The 16,236-nt window shown below is 41.0% G+C and overlaps 1 protein-coding gene across 3 annotated transcripts in view; it reads right to left on the bottom strand.

Moving 5' to 3' along the window:
- Positions 1-15,888, bottom strand: part of ENOX2 (ecto-NOX disulfide-thiol exchanger 2) — a 271,247-nt gene extending 255,359 nt beyond the window's left edge. Inside the window, exons 1-2 of one of the 3 annotated variants that reach the window (XM_059384978.1) lie at positions 15,692-15,888; positions 14,343-14,404 (exon numbers count right to left, since the gene is read on the bottom strand). The gene's annotated coding sequence lies outside the window, so the exon portion shown is untranslated. The remainder of the gene's footprint in view (positions 1-14,342; positions 14,405-15,691) is intronic. The other 2 variants (XM_059384977.1, XM_059384981.1) reach the window with 2 other exon arrangements.
- Between the last annotated feature and the right edge of the window lie 348 nt (positions 15,889-16,236).

Raw genomic sequence — 16,236 nt, 5'->3', positions numbered from 1 at the left:
TTAGAACCTTATTTGTCCTTCAGTACAGTAGAACTGGAGGCAAAATAAGAAAGGAATGCACTTTGAAACAAAAGGGAAATTTCAGATAAAATAAAACATACTATACCTGTATATTGTACCAGGAACATCGTGACACTCTTCAGGGAACTGTTTCACGTTGTATCCTAATGTGAGTTATTCTCTCCTTACCCTCTTCTCGCCACAAAAAGAAAAGCCAAAGCACCCCAAACCTCACTACACACTACCCCTAACCCACCCCCCTATTGAAGGAAAAAAAAAAAACAGTTATAATTCAGCTTAGATCCGATGCTTCTGTTTAGCTCAGCTCCAGCCGAGCAACTGAGCTCTAGCAACGAAGCATAGGGAGGTGGATTCTGATGCCAGTAGCACTTCCATCCACTTCACTTACACAAAAGCAGGCAGTGGAAAATCCAGGAGCCTTGAAGACAAGGGCTGGAACTGGCTTTTATGAATTGCTATTACTGCATGTGTCACCATCCATCTCCAATGACGGACACTTATAGGCTGAATTGGGAGTGGAGGGGGTGGGGAGGAGGAGGTTGGAGAGCAGGTGGAGAAGCAATTAGCAGTATGTTCATCGGAGAATTCGTTCGGGATTTCATACATCAGTGCCTAAAGAAACAGCATGCAGTTGACAAATCAGAACTTTACGATTTGCATGCCTTAGAAGAAATCTTAGCTCATAGCTCCAAACGAAATAATGTTTCCCTAGTCTTATAGAGCATAAAAAGTCACCCCTCTGTTTCCTCCTTCCTCTAGCTACTCCTGTTCCTGAGAAATCAACATTCGAAATGAATATTTGCTAATTTCCCCTAAAGAATTGTATTTAAAAGGCTGGAAGCAAAGGAAGTATGAAGAAATTAAATTATATCAAATCAGACAACTCTTAACAAAAAGGCAAGAAGCTAATTATTTTAAGTCAACTTTTCATCCCTAGTTCCATTCCCCAGGTGCAGCTTTCACACCTATAAGCACTAAGATCACACAACTTTTGTGCATCTATTTAACACTGGAAAACAACCTATGTATACCTAAACACAGTTCGGTTAAAATCAAGATGAAAAGCTAAAAGCTATATGTAAGCCTCTCTCCACAGATGACCTTAAGAAGGCACTTTGCCTGTAAGTGCTTCAGTTTTACTCATCTGCTAAACTGAAGCACACTTTTTAAACCAATTTGAAGACGAATCACGAGTAGGAACAAAAAGGAGGCAGTCGCTTAGAAAGGAAACATGACTCAATTGAAGGACTATTGAGGCTGGGTATCAGGGAACCTGGATTCAGGCTCCAGTTCTACAACTTTCTAGCTGTGTTACCTTGGACAAGTCATTTAACTTCTCTGAGCTTAAGTTCCCTTGTTTATAAATTTTACACAATAGTACTTATCCTGACTGCTTCAGAGGACTCCTATGAAGAGCTAATGAGATAATAGATATAAAAACCTTTTTGTAAATTTTAAAAGACTATACAATTGTATGGAATTATTACTGTTACACTCTGAAACAAAGTCTGCCCAAACGGTTGAAGTCAGGCACCTCTATCACATAAGAAAAATCAAAAGAGCCAATATAATTTCATAAAAAGAATTCTCAATTCTTTCAGTTTTAAAGTTGGAAGGAAGCACTGTTCTCTTTAAGTGCCACAGAGGGGAAACTGTTTTAAAGGAAAACATTTTAAATCTGATACATAATACATCGAAGTTTATTAAAGAAACGGAAGCACTCTAATTCCGTCTTTCCTTTCTGGAAAGTCAGTTCATTTGTTTTCGCATGGTCTAACATTATGTCCCATCTAGAATCCAAGCTACGGGACAATGAGCACCACCTTCTGTTAAATCTTCCTATTAACCTGGTATATCCTTACTGCCCAGTGTGTGTGGAGCGATTCAGGTTGATCAGCAAAGTCTAAATCCACAAGGTAAAAATCCAAAGTCATGTTTTATGAGGCTCCAAGCTGCCTTGATACTATATATACAGTGACCAGCTGGCTTAAGCTGGAACACAATTTTAGCACATGAAGTCCTGGGTGGCCACACCTGGGGCACTAAATGATCCAGGCAACATTTGGGGAGCTATGGTTCAGCCAAATCCCACATGTCCTGATTTCCATCTGTATGGTGGTTACCCAAGTGTGTGTCTGTCCACATGGGCTAAATCTGAAGCAGCCAAAAAAAAAGTGAGAGCTATAGCAAAAATATCAGATGTCAGCTCTCCTTGGCCCCCTCTAATGCCACCTGTGTCCTTAAACAAGTGCTCTGAGTCCACTTCCTGAGAGAAGAAAGAAAACTTTCTCTAATTGCCCCCTTTGAATGCCATTGCCAATACTGAAAATGCCAGTGAAGTATGTATCCAAAATCTATGTTAAGTCAATAGGGAAAATGGATAATATGAATCACAAAGAGTTGGGTGACTGGTAGCTAAGAAGAAGTGAACTATTAAAAGGGGGAAGGATTGGGGCGCCTGGGTGGCTCAGTGGGTTAAAGCCTCTGCCTTCGGCTCAGGTCATGATCCCAGTGTCCTGGGATCGAGCCCCGCATCGAGCCCCGCATCGAGCCCCGCATCGAGCCCCGCATCGAGCCCCGCATCGGGCTCTCTGCTCGGCAGGGAGCCTGCTTCTTCCTCTCTCTCTGCCTGCCTCTCTGCCTACTTGTGATTCCTCTCTCTCCGTCAAATAAATAAAATCTTTAAAAAAAGAAAAAGATTTTTTATAAAAGGGGGAAGGAAAGGAGGGGACTGGGAGGGGAGGAGAGAAAAAGCGAGGCAAGAGAGAGGAGGGAAGGAGAGCAAATGAATCCAAAGGGAGAGCTTTTTTTTTTTTTTTCTAAGCAGAAACATACTAGCTGGAATCATCCAAAACCTCACCTCCTAGAAAGTGCCTGCCTTTTGAGGTATTGGAAATAGCCTTTTTACCACCACAGCTGCTATCCTAGCCTTCCAAATGCTTAGGTAAACAGTCAACAGCTTGAAAAAACCACTGACAGCCCTAGCACCAGAACTCACTTTCATCCGGCATGTGGAAAGTCAGGCAGGCAGGATACAGTTCTCCAGAGGTTTCAGAACTGCAACCCCCACCCCCAGCCCACCACAGCCCTACCTGTGGCATGGCTGACCACTAACAAAAGGGTCAGCCAAATTTCAGGTTTGGCAAAGGAGGCTGCCTGAGATTTTTTTAAACCACACTGGTAAAAAAGGAACAAAGGCTGTATTTCAGAATCAGGCTGTTCTGCCTTTGGGCACTGCAACTGAACTCTTCCACACATTTAAGCTTGAAATTCATATTCCCCAAGTTCCTTAGTAGGGTGATTCAAAGTAAAGGGCAAAAGTACAAAGAAGATAGTTTTTTGTTCGCTTCTTTCTCACAGTGAAAAGATGAGGATAACATCAAGAACATTACTGACAGCATCTATCAAAAGGCAATGAAGTAGGAGGCAGCAGTTTCAATCCAGATTAGCAAGAATGGGAATGAAAGCATCAGAGCATCCTGATAAAAACAAACACACAAACATATGCACCAAGAACCTTTGCAATGTTTCCATTGTCTTGATTTCAAGCTCCAGAATGCAAGCACTAATGGTTCCCTAATCCACCCAAGCTGCCTCACAGCAGCCATCAATAAGCCTGACCCACCTTTTCAAATGAGTTCCCACCGTTAACCACCTTAGTTTATGAATATTTCTCCCAAAAACAAAAATACCAGTGGAAGATTTCAAAGAACCAAGAACTTGAATCAAACCATGAGCTTAAAACAGGGAGAAACAACACCAATTTGCTAAACCCCAAATGAAATAGTAATGCTAACAGTCTGAAAGCAGCAACCAGTAAGCTGACTTGAACCAGAAAAAAAAACCCTCCTGTTCCCTGAATCAATCAAACTTGTAACAAACCCCGAGAGTCCAATCAGTCCAAATTCCTGCAAAGAGCACACACATCAAAACTTGGTTTCACCTGCCTACGAACCCACAGAGGAACCATAAAATCAACACTGGATAAGAAGCTCGGAGAACTGGGTTCTCCAAAATTTTTCACCGTTTGACTTTGGTCAAGTTACTTATACATGATTTTGGTCTCAGCTTGCTTACTTTGGAATGGCAGGGGCTGTGGTTACCAATATTCCAGGTCGATAGTCTATGTCGATTGTGAAATTTACTCTAGTGACAAAATAGAAAACAACTGTCACAATTTGGCCCCAATTTCCAGGAAGGAGGGAGTTGGACCCCTCTAACTCTCCTCATGGTTTCTGTTTCTAGCTTACTTTGAAATACGCTCACAGAAGAGTTAAGCAACTGTGTTTGCTTAGCCTTGGAAACAGTAAACCTAATATTCCTCTTCAGAATGTTTCTTTTCAAAAAATGTCCCAGGAGCAGTTTGTTTTCTTCAAATGAAAGCTATAGGGGAGTTGTCCGGCCCAAAATGGGAAAAGGGGAAGAAAGAAAGTAATCTAGAAATTCCTGAGCACCTACTGGATGCCAGACAAGTCATAGTACTTTACATTATTTCTTAAATTAGACCTCACAACACAGCTATATGCTAAACATTATCTTCATTTTAAGGTAAGGAAACTGAGGCTTACTGATGTTAAGTGATTTGCTTACACTCACTCAACTGATAAGTGATAAAAATGGGATTTGAATTCAAGCAATCTGAATCCATTACTATACTAACATTCTAATGATTAAAGTCTGAATGACTGAATTCCTTCTGAATTCAGTGATTCAGATGGACTTGCTTAGGGAATAAATCACACGCTGAGTCAATACAGTGAAAACAAACTTCCTTGCACGTGCACTGGGTTGGCAATTTTTTTTTTTAAATTTCATCAGACAATGTGGTTAAGACCACTGGGCTTTAAAAGTAAAACAAACCTCAGTTGCTCAAGTTCTGGCTTATGGACAAAGTACTTAATCATGCTGCCTCTCGAGTTTTTTCACCTGACAAATGGGAAAAGAAGAAGTATCTACCTGATTGGGTTGTTGAGAAACATTAATGATGTGATAGCAGCTAGCACAGTGGTTGGCTCAAAATTGTTCAATAAATGCATATTAGATCTATCCTTATACTCATAAGAACTCATAACAGAACAAGAAAGGAAAAGTTGTAAAGAAAAAGAAAACCAAGATTCATTGAACTCAAGTGCTCCCTGGCCTGTAGAACAGACTTAGCATGAAAGAAGTTTTTAGTGGCCCACCCGTACCCTCTAAAACTAAGCTGCATCTTGTAGATTAGCATATTCATGAGACAACATGAATATACTAATTGGCAGTGCCTAAGTAGTAGCAAGAAGACTTGTCATGCGGTCTGCTGAGCAGCAATTGTCCCTCATTTCCTGGAACCTATCCTTCTCAAGAGAGGGTTGGAAAGTAGCAGACAGAAGTACTACTGGTAGTACCAGGTGGGCTAACCCTTTTCTCCCCTCAATTCTTCAAGCCCTACCTTCTCTCTCACCCATTCACTTTTGGCCCATTTCTCATATACTCCTCTCTTCTCTCGGTTTATTCTAGTTTTATTATCATTCCTTCCTTGGCCGTAGCTCTGTGTCTGTACATCAACATTAAGTGGTATTTATGGAATGTGCCTGGCACTGCACTAGGTGAAGTGGAGGGACATCCAAAAGTTAATTGAAGAGACATGTGTTCCATGGCCTAATAGATCAAAGATACACAGGTAGACTGGTGTTTTGGCAATATCGTAAATGCAGATATAACAAAATGATCTGGTTGATTTTAGAGCACAAAGTAGTTTGTTCATCCAGTCAGTGATATACATATTGAAGAATTTAGAAAAAAAGTATGGTTGTCTACAACTTAATTTGAAATCATAAAAAGATGTATAAATGGATGGATAGGTGATAAAGCAAATAGAGCAATGTGTTAGTTATAGAATCTAAGTGGTGGATATAGGGGTACTTACTGTACAATTCATTAATGGTCTCTGTATATTAAATTTTTTCACCATAAGGGGTTGAGAATAAAGAAGAGGGATAAGGAGTATAGCTTTCTCAATTTCAAATGTTTCAGAACAAAATATCACATTTATATAAAGAAGCATATGGGCACCTGTGTGGCTCAGTTGGTTGAGGGGCTGACTCTTGATCTTGGCTCAAGGTCATAATCTCAAGGTCTTGGGATACAGCCCTGCTTTGGGCTCCATGCACAGCAAGGAGTCTGCTTGAAATTCTCTCTCCCTCTCCCTTTGCCCCTCCCCGCCAATAAATATATTTTTAATTTTTTTTTAAAGGCAGCATAAACCAAAATAGGACAAAATGTTAAAAACTGGTGAATCTGAGTGAATGGCATGACAGTCCTGTATTATTTTTGAAAATTTTATTTAAAATGATTTCAAAATAGAAGGTTAAAAGATAATTTGTGGAATGCTGACCCCTTTTACCTAATGTCTGAGTTGCCACTTTTAGTAGAGAGGATATTGGGTCAATAGTAGTGGAGAAACTGGAAAGAATGGGGGGCCAATAATCAACCCATAGATATACCTTGGGTGCCTACTATATGCAAGACACCATGCTAGGCACTGTAGAGGACGCAAAAACACAATAAGCACAGTCCCTGCCCTGAGAGGGCTCACAATGCAGGTGAGGCCATAACAAAGCAGTGTCTGAAAGGGTAACTGGCTGGAGGAGAAAAATTCTGTAAGAGAGAAGTATGAAGACTGGAAAGGTAGGTTGGAGCCAGATGGCAGAAAGGCCATGCGAAGGAGTTTGGACTTCATCCTATGGATAATGGCAAGCCATTTACCATATCGGAGTCGGGGAAAGAATATGTTCTAAACTGACAGCTTAGATAGTATAGTCTGCTGAAGCACAGGTACCCTCAACATGTATTTGTTTTATATTCATATACTTCTGGCCCTTCTATCTACTTCCCATATCTGGATGTGGCCTTTAAGGTTTTTCAACTTTCCGAATGCTGCCCATTTTTAAAACTGACACTCTCTGTCATCTTTCCAGCCTCTGTCCCTTTCCTTCCCCCAACCCCCAAGGGGAGTTGCCCAGCACTCACCTCAGCCCTGCTGACTCAGTAAGCAATAAATAAGCCTCATACAGTTTTTTAAAGCAAGTTGCTAAGCTCTGAATCTCTGATTTCCTTCATGGTAATCAAGCCCCAATTACTACGGAGATCATTGATTTGAGGTGGAAAAATGAATATTCAGCTAAGCAACATGTGAAGAAGTACAGGAAGGTATGTCCTATGTGTAGAAGGAAACAACTGTTCAAAGGGATTTTTGGATATTGAAAGAAAACCTAGTGCAGATGACACTGTTAAATATACTGCAAGTGACTATCTCTCAAGACTTCCAAACTAAAAGGTGGATGTTTTCTATCTTGGTTTCCCACCCCATCCCAGCCCATCCTCTAATCCAATCATGTCACTCCCACATTTAACACCCTGTACTGGATCACCCCTGCCCAGCTCCTTAGCAAGCCGACTTCCTTCACCAACTGGCCACAAGGTACCTTTCAGATTGTCCTGTCCCCCACCCAACTCCCAGTGAATCACACACAAGATCTTAGCTTTTTCGAAACTATCCATTCTGACACGTGACTACTTTGCATGCGTTGGTGCTCCCCCTACCTACCTCTCTTTCCACCCGGATTCTAGGCAATTTCGACTCATCTTTGTGATTTAGACTCTGGTCTATGTTACCAACCTCTAGCAATTATTCCCTTCATCATGTTTCCAGGGCACCATGTATATTACCTCCTTCTCTGAAGTAATGTATCTTTCCTACTGTAATGTAATTACTGGTTTGGGCGTTTATCTCCACCCCCTCTACTTAACTGTGAGCTCTCTAAGGGCAGGCAGGGACTACTTCTAAATGATCACTCTTCCTAGTGCTTACCATAGGGTCTGGTCCTGTATATGTGCTCAAATGTCTATTGAATAAATGAGCTTGGATATCAATTGCTCCTTGAACTCAAACTCAGCATCTCTCCAAAGGTAAAAATTAGAATATTATGTGACCAAAGTAATCCTAGTGAAGTATGTTTGAGGACTTGACGGAAGGAGAAATGGTGGGAGGACATATTATGGGGTCTTACTGTGGCACAGTTTCTACCCCAGGAAGCTCTTACTGGCCGCTGTTACTGGCTAAAAAGAAGAACAGCTGGAGTGGCCAAGAAGGGCCCTTACTAGGGATTTCCCCATCATTATCTTTCACAGTTCAGCACTGAATGAAGTAAAGTTGTTTACATAACATTCTCCACACAGTGCTTGAGTCTTCTGAATTACAGCCAAAACTCCATTTGTGCTCTGCCTACAGATACATATGGACCAGACTTGTTAACGGGTAGTTGCTCAGAGTTCTCCAGTTCACATTCTCACCTGTCATTATTACACCAAGGGACAACCTTTTGCTGGGACAGGACCACTGAAAAACTGAGAAAAAACCTTTAAAAAACCTTTTATTTTTCTTCTACATCGCCTATATATTTCACAGCACCTCCTGTCCTGCATTGGTTTATACCGTGTATCAGTACAGGCAAAAAAAAAAAAAGAAAAGAAAAGAAAAAGAAAGAAAGAAAATGAAGACTTTAGCAAAACTTGACGCTCGTAGGCAAGAAAAAGAGGAAGCAACATTGAGGCCTGGAATATAAATCTTTAGACATATGATCTGTTGCCACTTCTGGAAAGTAAACATTTCAGCTGTTTTAAACAAACAGCAAAAGCAATTAGCCCCCTCTGTAAACTAAACTGAGGTGTATGCTGAATTAAAAAAAAAAAACTGAGTCTGTTTTGATCTTCAAAAATGTCAAACTGGTAAACATTTCGCTTTTTTTGTACACATAAATCTATAAGCCAAGCCTAGCTTGCAGAAGATTTAAGAGACATAAAATTTGTCTGAGGTGTCTGCCAAATCTCTGCAGCAGAGAGAAACCCTGGAAAAGCTGACATAGTCATAACTCTCACATCACTAGCAGGCTTGTGCAGGGCTGGCCGTACACAGTCACTGTTCCTTCTCTCAAACTGTTTGTAAACAGAGAAGTAGATCATTTGCTTATCAGCTATGTGGTAGCTCATTTTTGCCTATATATCCCAGAGAGGAAAGAAGGGGCAAAAAATAAGTCCCTACTGGCGCATATCCCAGTTTTCAGCTGGAGAGATTTTCATTTGTATCATGGACCTGCTTGTTAAAATCTTCTCTGTCATTTGCTCTTGCACACTCATTCTTGTGTGTACATTAGGTCAACCTCTGTCTCTGCCTCTCTGTCTGGAAGGCATCGAAAGAGGGTATTTATAAGTATCTAGTACAGTGTCTAACAGAGTACTTTGCACATAATAAGCCCACAATAATCCATTAAATGAATTGAACCTCTATCTGTAATTTCTGTATTCAACTTATCTGATCATGGAACAAGAGAATTATAGATTCTTTCTCTTGGATTATTTAAAAGCAATAATTCCTTATAAAGCAATATCATTTTATCCAGACAATTCATGCTTAGGACTTCTATCCCTTAAAAGCATCCATTTCTGCACAATGGATTTTATTTGTAAGGCAAATGAAGGAAAGACCATGCTGCAGGATCCTGATTGACAATACGAACACTGATACATTTTGTAGAGAAAATCAGATATCCCATATTCACCTGATTGTATGTCGTTACGGTAATCCACTACATATGTCTAAGACCACTTAACAATGCAGGAATATAGTGCACGCATGGGCTGCATTCTGTAAATAGGATTAACCGTTGAATTCAACCAAGGTCTTCCCTGGGGAGAGATTGCTGGAAAATACATCTACGTGACATTTAAAAAAAATAAATTAACCAATGACATTGGCTCCCATGAGACACATTGTTTCTTGTACATTCAATTCTATCACAGTTTTCCGTAGCTTTCTGCTGACATCCCCATCCCAAAAGACATAGAATTTCAAAACAGAAAGAAAAACAAAGCAATTGGAGCTCTTCTGTGTCTCCTGCATGAAGTGTTATGTACACAAAGGAAAGATTTCTGTACAATAGGGCAATGTGAACTGTGACATGGTGAGATCATGTCAGTCTGGACCATTCTTGTTAAGCTGTGGTCACACAGAACTTGCCCAAGGAAATGTACAAAGTCTGAGCGTATACTGACTATAATTGGCCGAGGCTACAGGAAAATGAAGAGAACTGTGTTACAGAAAGAAGTTTCAATTTTTTTTCCTTTAAAAAATGTTCTTTATGATGATGATTTTTCTTCCCACTTTATGTATTTAAATTAATTCTCCTCATCTGTAAAGTAGAGATAACTATTGCATGTATTTAATATGTTTACTGAGGATGGAATGAAATCCTGGTGCACAAGAGTTAACCCATACAGTCCACATCAACATTTGGCTAGCATTAACTAAACTCCTATTAAATGTCAGGCACTGGCCTAAGACACCAAGATAAAGTAAATCACAGGAGGAAAAAGTGACACTGGGGAGAAAAGCAGAGAGCTGATTTTCAGAAGTTTTAAAAGCCAATCTAAGAAGTTTGGATTCTATCTTAAGGACAATGGGCAGTCTCTGAACTATTTTATATAGAACTGGATAGCTTCAGATTTGCGATTTAGAAAAATCATTCTGTCAGCACTGGTGGAAAACAGATTGGAAGGGAAGCAGGTTGGAGACAGTAGTAATCCAGGCTAAAAGTTGTGTGTGTGTGTGTGTGTGTGTGTTTGTGTTGCAGGGTATATGGGGGGGGCGGTGTGCCCCAAACTAAGGCAATGATAATAGGGGTAGACACGGGAAAGACATTTTTAATAACTTTAAAAAAGTAACAAATACACTATTATAGATTATTAGAAAGGAAAATTATGTAAAAGGTTAAAACCAGAACTCATGATACCTTACCATTTACAGCAAACCACTATTGCATTTTTGTGTGTTAACATTATAGGATAGTAATTTCCGATGTATGCATGCATAGGGGTGTGTGTGTGTGTGTGTGTGGCGCCACGTGCATGTGTATGTGTGTGTTTAAACTGGAATTTATCAGCTTTGTAACCTGAATTTTCTCTTAATATATCATAAACAATTTTCAACATCATTAAATATTTTTTTAGGAACATCAATTTACATGGCTACTTAGTACAGTAATCTAGTCTATAGATATAGCATAATTGATTCAATCCAAATCTCTAGTATTGGGGACATTTAAAATGCTATGTTTTTCTCCTTTCCCTGGGATATTTATCCTGAGAGCTAAAATTCTGGAAATATCACATTTACGTCCTCAGCATAGAGCCCTAGACATTGAAGTGGTAGATAGAAAGCTATGTCCAATTTTAAGATTTTTGATACACACTGGTAATTTCTCTCCGGAAGGGTTGTATCAAATTACAGTCCCAGTAGTAGCATCTACGAGTGGGAGACCCATTTGAGACTGATTTCAAGGATGGAGTCAACTGCATTCGGTGGGTGGAGGAGGAATGGCTCCTTGGCAGACTATTGGGCCGGGAACAATGTGAACCCTGTCAAGTGGAGCAAAGCAATGAGCAGGCCTAAGGAACAGGTGGCTGGGTGGATAATTGAGGAGAATGAAAAAGTTAAGGGGACCACAGGAGAGTGAAGGAAAATGAAAAAATGAGAAAGAAAGAAACCTCTAGTGAAGTTATGCATTCAGGACACTTTAATTTACTGCTTTATTCAGCAAAAGCAGCTAATGTAGCAAACAGCTCATCTTCTCGTTAACATTTGGCACTATGGTACCAAAGTTATGAATTACATTCATATGACTATGTGTATCCATCTCTTTCATCCAATTACCATTTTATATTTATCTACCAAGTGCTAAGAGCTGTTCTGGATTCTCTGGGTATGGAGATAAAAGAGACCTGGCGTCTGCCCTCAAGGAGCTCACAGTCTAGGGGAGAGCCAGACACATCCACAAACTGACACACTATAGTGTGGTGCAGCCTAGGACAGAGGTAAGTGCAGGGTTCCATGGAGGCCAGGAGCCTAACATTGTTTCATGTATGCTTGCATGTGTCTGTGCGTAGTGTGGGGGCAGGGAGAGTTGCAGGAAAGGCTTCAGAGGTGTTGATCCTGGTAGTGGGTATTATGGAGGGCACGTTTTGCATGTAGCACTGGGTGTGGTGCATAAACAATGAATTCTGGAACACTGAAAAGAAATTTAAAAATAAGTAAAAATTTTTTTTAAAAAAGAGGTGTTGATATTTGAACTCAGACTTGAAGGAGGAGTTCCTCAGATGACTAAGGGTCACAGATCATACTCATATTCCTTACCAGTGCCTTGAATATTTGTGCCACTGCTGTCAAGGGCACTCAATAAGGCAGTGAAGCTGCCTGTGTGTAATCCAAACCCATTCGTGAAAACAGCCTCCAATGTTACCTTCATGTATATATCATGTCCATGGACTGAGTTAGGCAATAACATGCACATCTTAGAATATAAAGGATAACAGACAAGTGACATAGAGACTTTCAAAAATAAGTCTGATGACACTGACAGAATATAATAATCACTTCTACCAAGTCCTACTAATTTTACCTTCTAAATGTCTCTTATATCTGTTCCCTCCTCTCATATGCAGCTCCCTTGGGTCCTCAACATCTCTAGCTTCCTAACTGGTCAGGCCCCCCCTCCAGTGCATTCTAAAGTAAAAATCTCATTATGGTGCTCCTCTCCTAAAATATTTTAATGTTTTTTATTGCCTACAATCATTAATTACCAAATTTTATTTGAGTACTATCATATTCACACACCACGTGTACTATTATTTACTTAACATCTGTCTTTAAATAAACATAAAACTTGTTTACTTTCTATTTTTACTAAGCCATTTCCTCCATAACCTTAGGTTTGATGATATAATTCAGTTTTACCTTTTATGTGACACATCAGAATATATAATTACTAAAACTTAAAATGCTTGTGGAAGTACAACATAACCACCACTGGCAGATATCCTACAGTTTAAAAAACAATGGCCTATGGGAGCACATCCAAATTTCTTTCTTTTTTTAAAAAAAGTATTATTATTATTATTATTATTGTTAAGTAGGCTCCATGCCCAGCATGGAGCCCAAAGCAGGACTTGAACTCACAACCCTGAGATCAAGACCTCAGCTGAGCTTAAGACTCGGATGCTTATCCGACTGAGCCACCCAGTCACCCTGAGCACATCCAAATTTCTTAGCACTGCATTCAGGGTACTTCACAAATGAGCCCTAACCTATTTTTCCATTACAAACCTTCCTTTCCCCAAACAATCTATACCCTAGCCATGCTGAATTCCTAAATATTGAATGGACATGCTTTGCTCTTCTATAGCCACATATCTTTCAGACTGTTCTTTCTAATCTGGAATGCCTCCTCTCTGCTGCTCTCTGCCTGGAAAACTCATTATCCTTCAAGACCTGTCAGGTCACCTCTTTACAGAAGACTTCTCCCTGACAGTTAGACACTCCTTCCTTTACCCTTCCAATAGCACTTTGTCCCTATCTCTGTTATACTACACATTATCTCAGAATTACGGTCATACACCTCCCCAGACAGACCTAGGGAGAGCTCACATCTCATACTCTGTTGCATCCTGAGCACTGCATGTGAGCAAAGGTCACGAAGGAGACCTAGTGACGACATAGGAGGTCACTTAAAACAAAAGCTTTAATAAAGCCTAAAGTACTGTTCAGGTCCAAATAGCTTACATGTAAGACATGTCTTTTAAAGAGAATTTATCTGATTCAGAAATAGCCATACTGACTATAGTTTTGGCAGACACAATTAGCTACGGCTGCAATAGCAGTTAAGCTAATTCGGTTTTGGCAGTTACTTTACAGCACACACATACTGACATAGAAACTAAAAGTGAATCATTTGGGTTTCTGCCAGGGTGATCAACACAATAATCTTTCCTTACCACAAATGGAAAGTCAAGAACAAAAGTGAACAGTGAGACTAGTAAACCATGGCAGAGAGAGCATGGGCTTTCAAGCCAGCGATCTATACACCCAAACCCCAAATCAACTCCTTACAATCCATATGACTTTGGGTAAATTGTTTCACTTCTCTGCCTTTTAGCTTTCTCTTCTAGAAAACTGGGAAAAATAGTACCTACTTCGTAAAACTCTTAAGATAATGCAACAAAGTGCTTATGATAGTGCCTGAACATTACATGGGCTCAATAAATAGTGATTATTATTGCCCAGTGAAATGACAATTCAGATAACATGACGTATAAGGACAGCAAATATACTTCTTAAGACAATAAATTTACAGCACCAGGCTTTAAAATGACAGCTGTAGGGTGTAGCTAAGAATAGCCACTAATAAAACATGTATAAGACAAAGTTTTTCTTGGATTTAAATTAAACTCACACCTGGAACATACCACCACACTTCTTTGTGTTCTTCAAGAAATGATCTCAAATCAGGTTCCCCTAGGATGAAAAGAAAAACACACACAAAAATCACCCAATCTTAATTTTTTGTCTTTAGTTTTGCTTGATATAGAATAATATCCAAACTATGTGGATGCTTTAAAGTATCCTGTTATTATGACCCCAGGCTTTCCAACACTATTTCTTTCACAATCTCTCCTTGATGACACCTTTTATTCCAGTCAGGCATACCCATGCCCGCCCTTCACAAAAGTGCTCTCTCTTTAATCTACCCTTCTCAGATACCAGTTCCGATACCAGAAAGCATTTTCTCTCTCCTCTTTGCCCATTTCAAATCCTCTTTACTCCTTTGGAGCTGAAATTTAAAATTCACCTCCTCCACAAAGCCTACCAGGACTGCTCTGGAAGACAGAGGACAATGTCAACTCCCAACTCCATCAGTATTACAAATTTTTTGCACGTTTTTGTAATAATAAAATAATTGATACGGTCTGTTTCGCCGTCTAATTTATTCCGCAGTCAGTATGCCTCCTAAATCATTGTCAGTATCAGTGCTGTAGGAGTCCGTACTGGAATACCCAAAAGCGCTCGGTTTTTAAAAGAGGTCTAACTTGCCTTTGCCTCTTACCAAAGCACTGCACTGAACCTTAACCACATGTTCCTCAAAAGCGAAATTTCTTCTATTACTACTCCCCACCCCTTCTAGAAACTGACGAGAAACCCTTTCCACTCCAAAGATCTGGTCAGGGAAGGGCCAGGTGGCTGGACGGGCCAATAAAGAGAGGGCGACGATCTTCATCTCACCAGCAAGGAAGCAAAAAGTGAACATTTGGCAAAAAGTCACTCTCTAGGCGTGGCGAGAATTCCCACGCCCCCAGAGGAAACATCGGGGAGTGTGTGCATTGGGAATGGTGTGTGCCCAAATCTGAAATGTAAACTGAGGGAAGAGAGGAAACTCCTCCCAGTAGTAAAGAGTCCAGACGTCGCCTAAGAAGATCCCGGTAGAGAACCCTAACTTCAGATTTCTGAGGTGGCACCGGACGGCAGCGGGGACAGACGATAGCGTTGTAAGGAGAAAAAGAAAGCGGGCGAAGTAGGAAAAGAAGTAGAGAGGGCGCGCTCCCGAGGCTCAAAAGTCAAGGAAACTGCCGTGGAAAAACTCAAAAACCCACCCCTAACTCCCAGTCCCGACACCCCCTCCCCGGCAGAGGCGGAGTTGGGCGGAGTTAAACGCCGAAGACAGCGGCCCGGAAGCACCCTCCTCCCTAGCCCCCCTCGGTCCCACAGTCCCCAGCCATAGCCACTCGGGCTTTCTGCCTCTCTGACCTCCAGCTCCCCGGCTACCGAAGGGCTACTTCTTATACAGCCGTGGAAAATCGGGCCGGCGTGACAGCTTCTGAGAGTACGGCGCCCTCGCGGCGCCTCACGTCAAGCCACGGTCTTCCCAACTCCCCGCCTTGTGCTAGCCGGCTTAGGCCGGACGCTCAGGCCCAGGGCCAGATTCTCACCCACAACACGGCGGCTTCAGCCTCTCTTATTGGTTACTGGTCACCAGGGAAGCCTGAGGCCCAGTCCCTTGTCCTCATGGGAAATGTAGTTTTAGGCCGCTGGAGGCTGTGCTTCCTGGGGGGGTCTAGTGTCGGCATTGGCGGAGAGACTCAAGTGAGGACAAAGGATTATGGGAGATGGAGTTAAGGCCCTTCTTTCTGAATACCCACAATTCCTATCACCAGTTGGATCAACACTGAGTTCAGATGAGGGAGGGTATTGTGGGTGTTGTAGTTTGCAATGTAGTGCCCTACAGACTCTCGCTTCTTGGGGTATGGTGATGTGCTTGTGGGGGTTCAAGATTTATTTTACTATTGGTTAAG

This window comes from Mustela nigripes, chromosome X, assembly GCF_022355385.1.
Source record: "Mustela nigripes isolate SB6536 chromosome X, MUSNIG.SB6536, whole genome shotgun sequence".
In the NCBI taxonomy this organism is placed as follows: Eukaryota; Metazoa; Chordata; class Mammalia; order Carnivora; family Mustelidae; genus Mustela; species Mustela nigripes.
The sequence above is the reverse complement of the archived record's forward strand: the minus strand, read 5'-3'. Positions and strand labels throughout refer to the sequence as shown.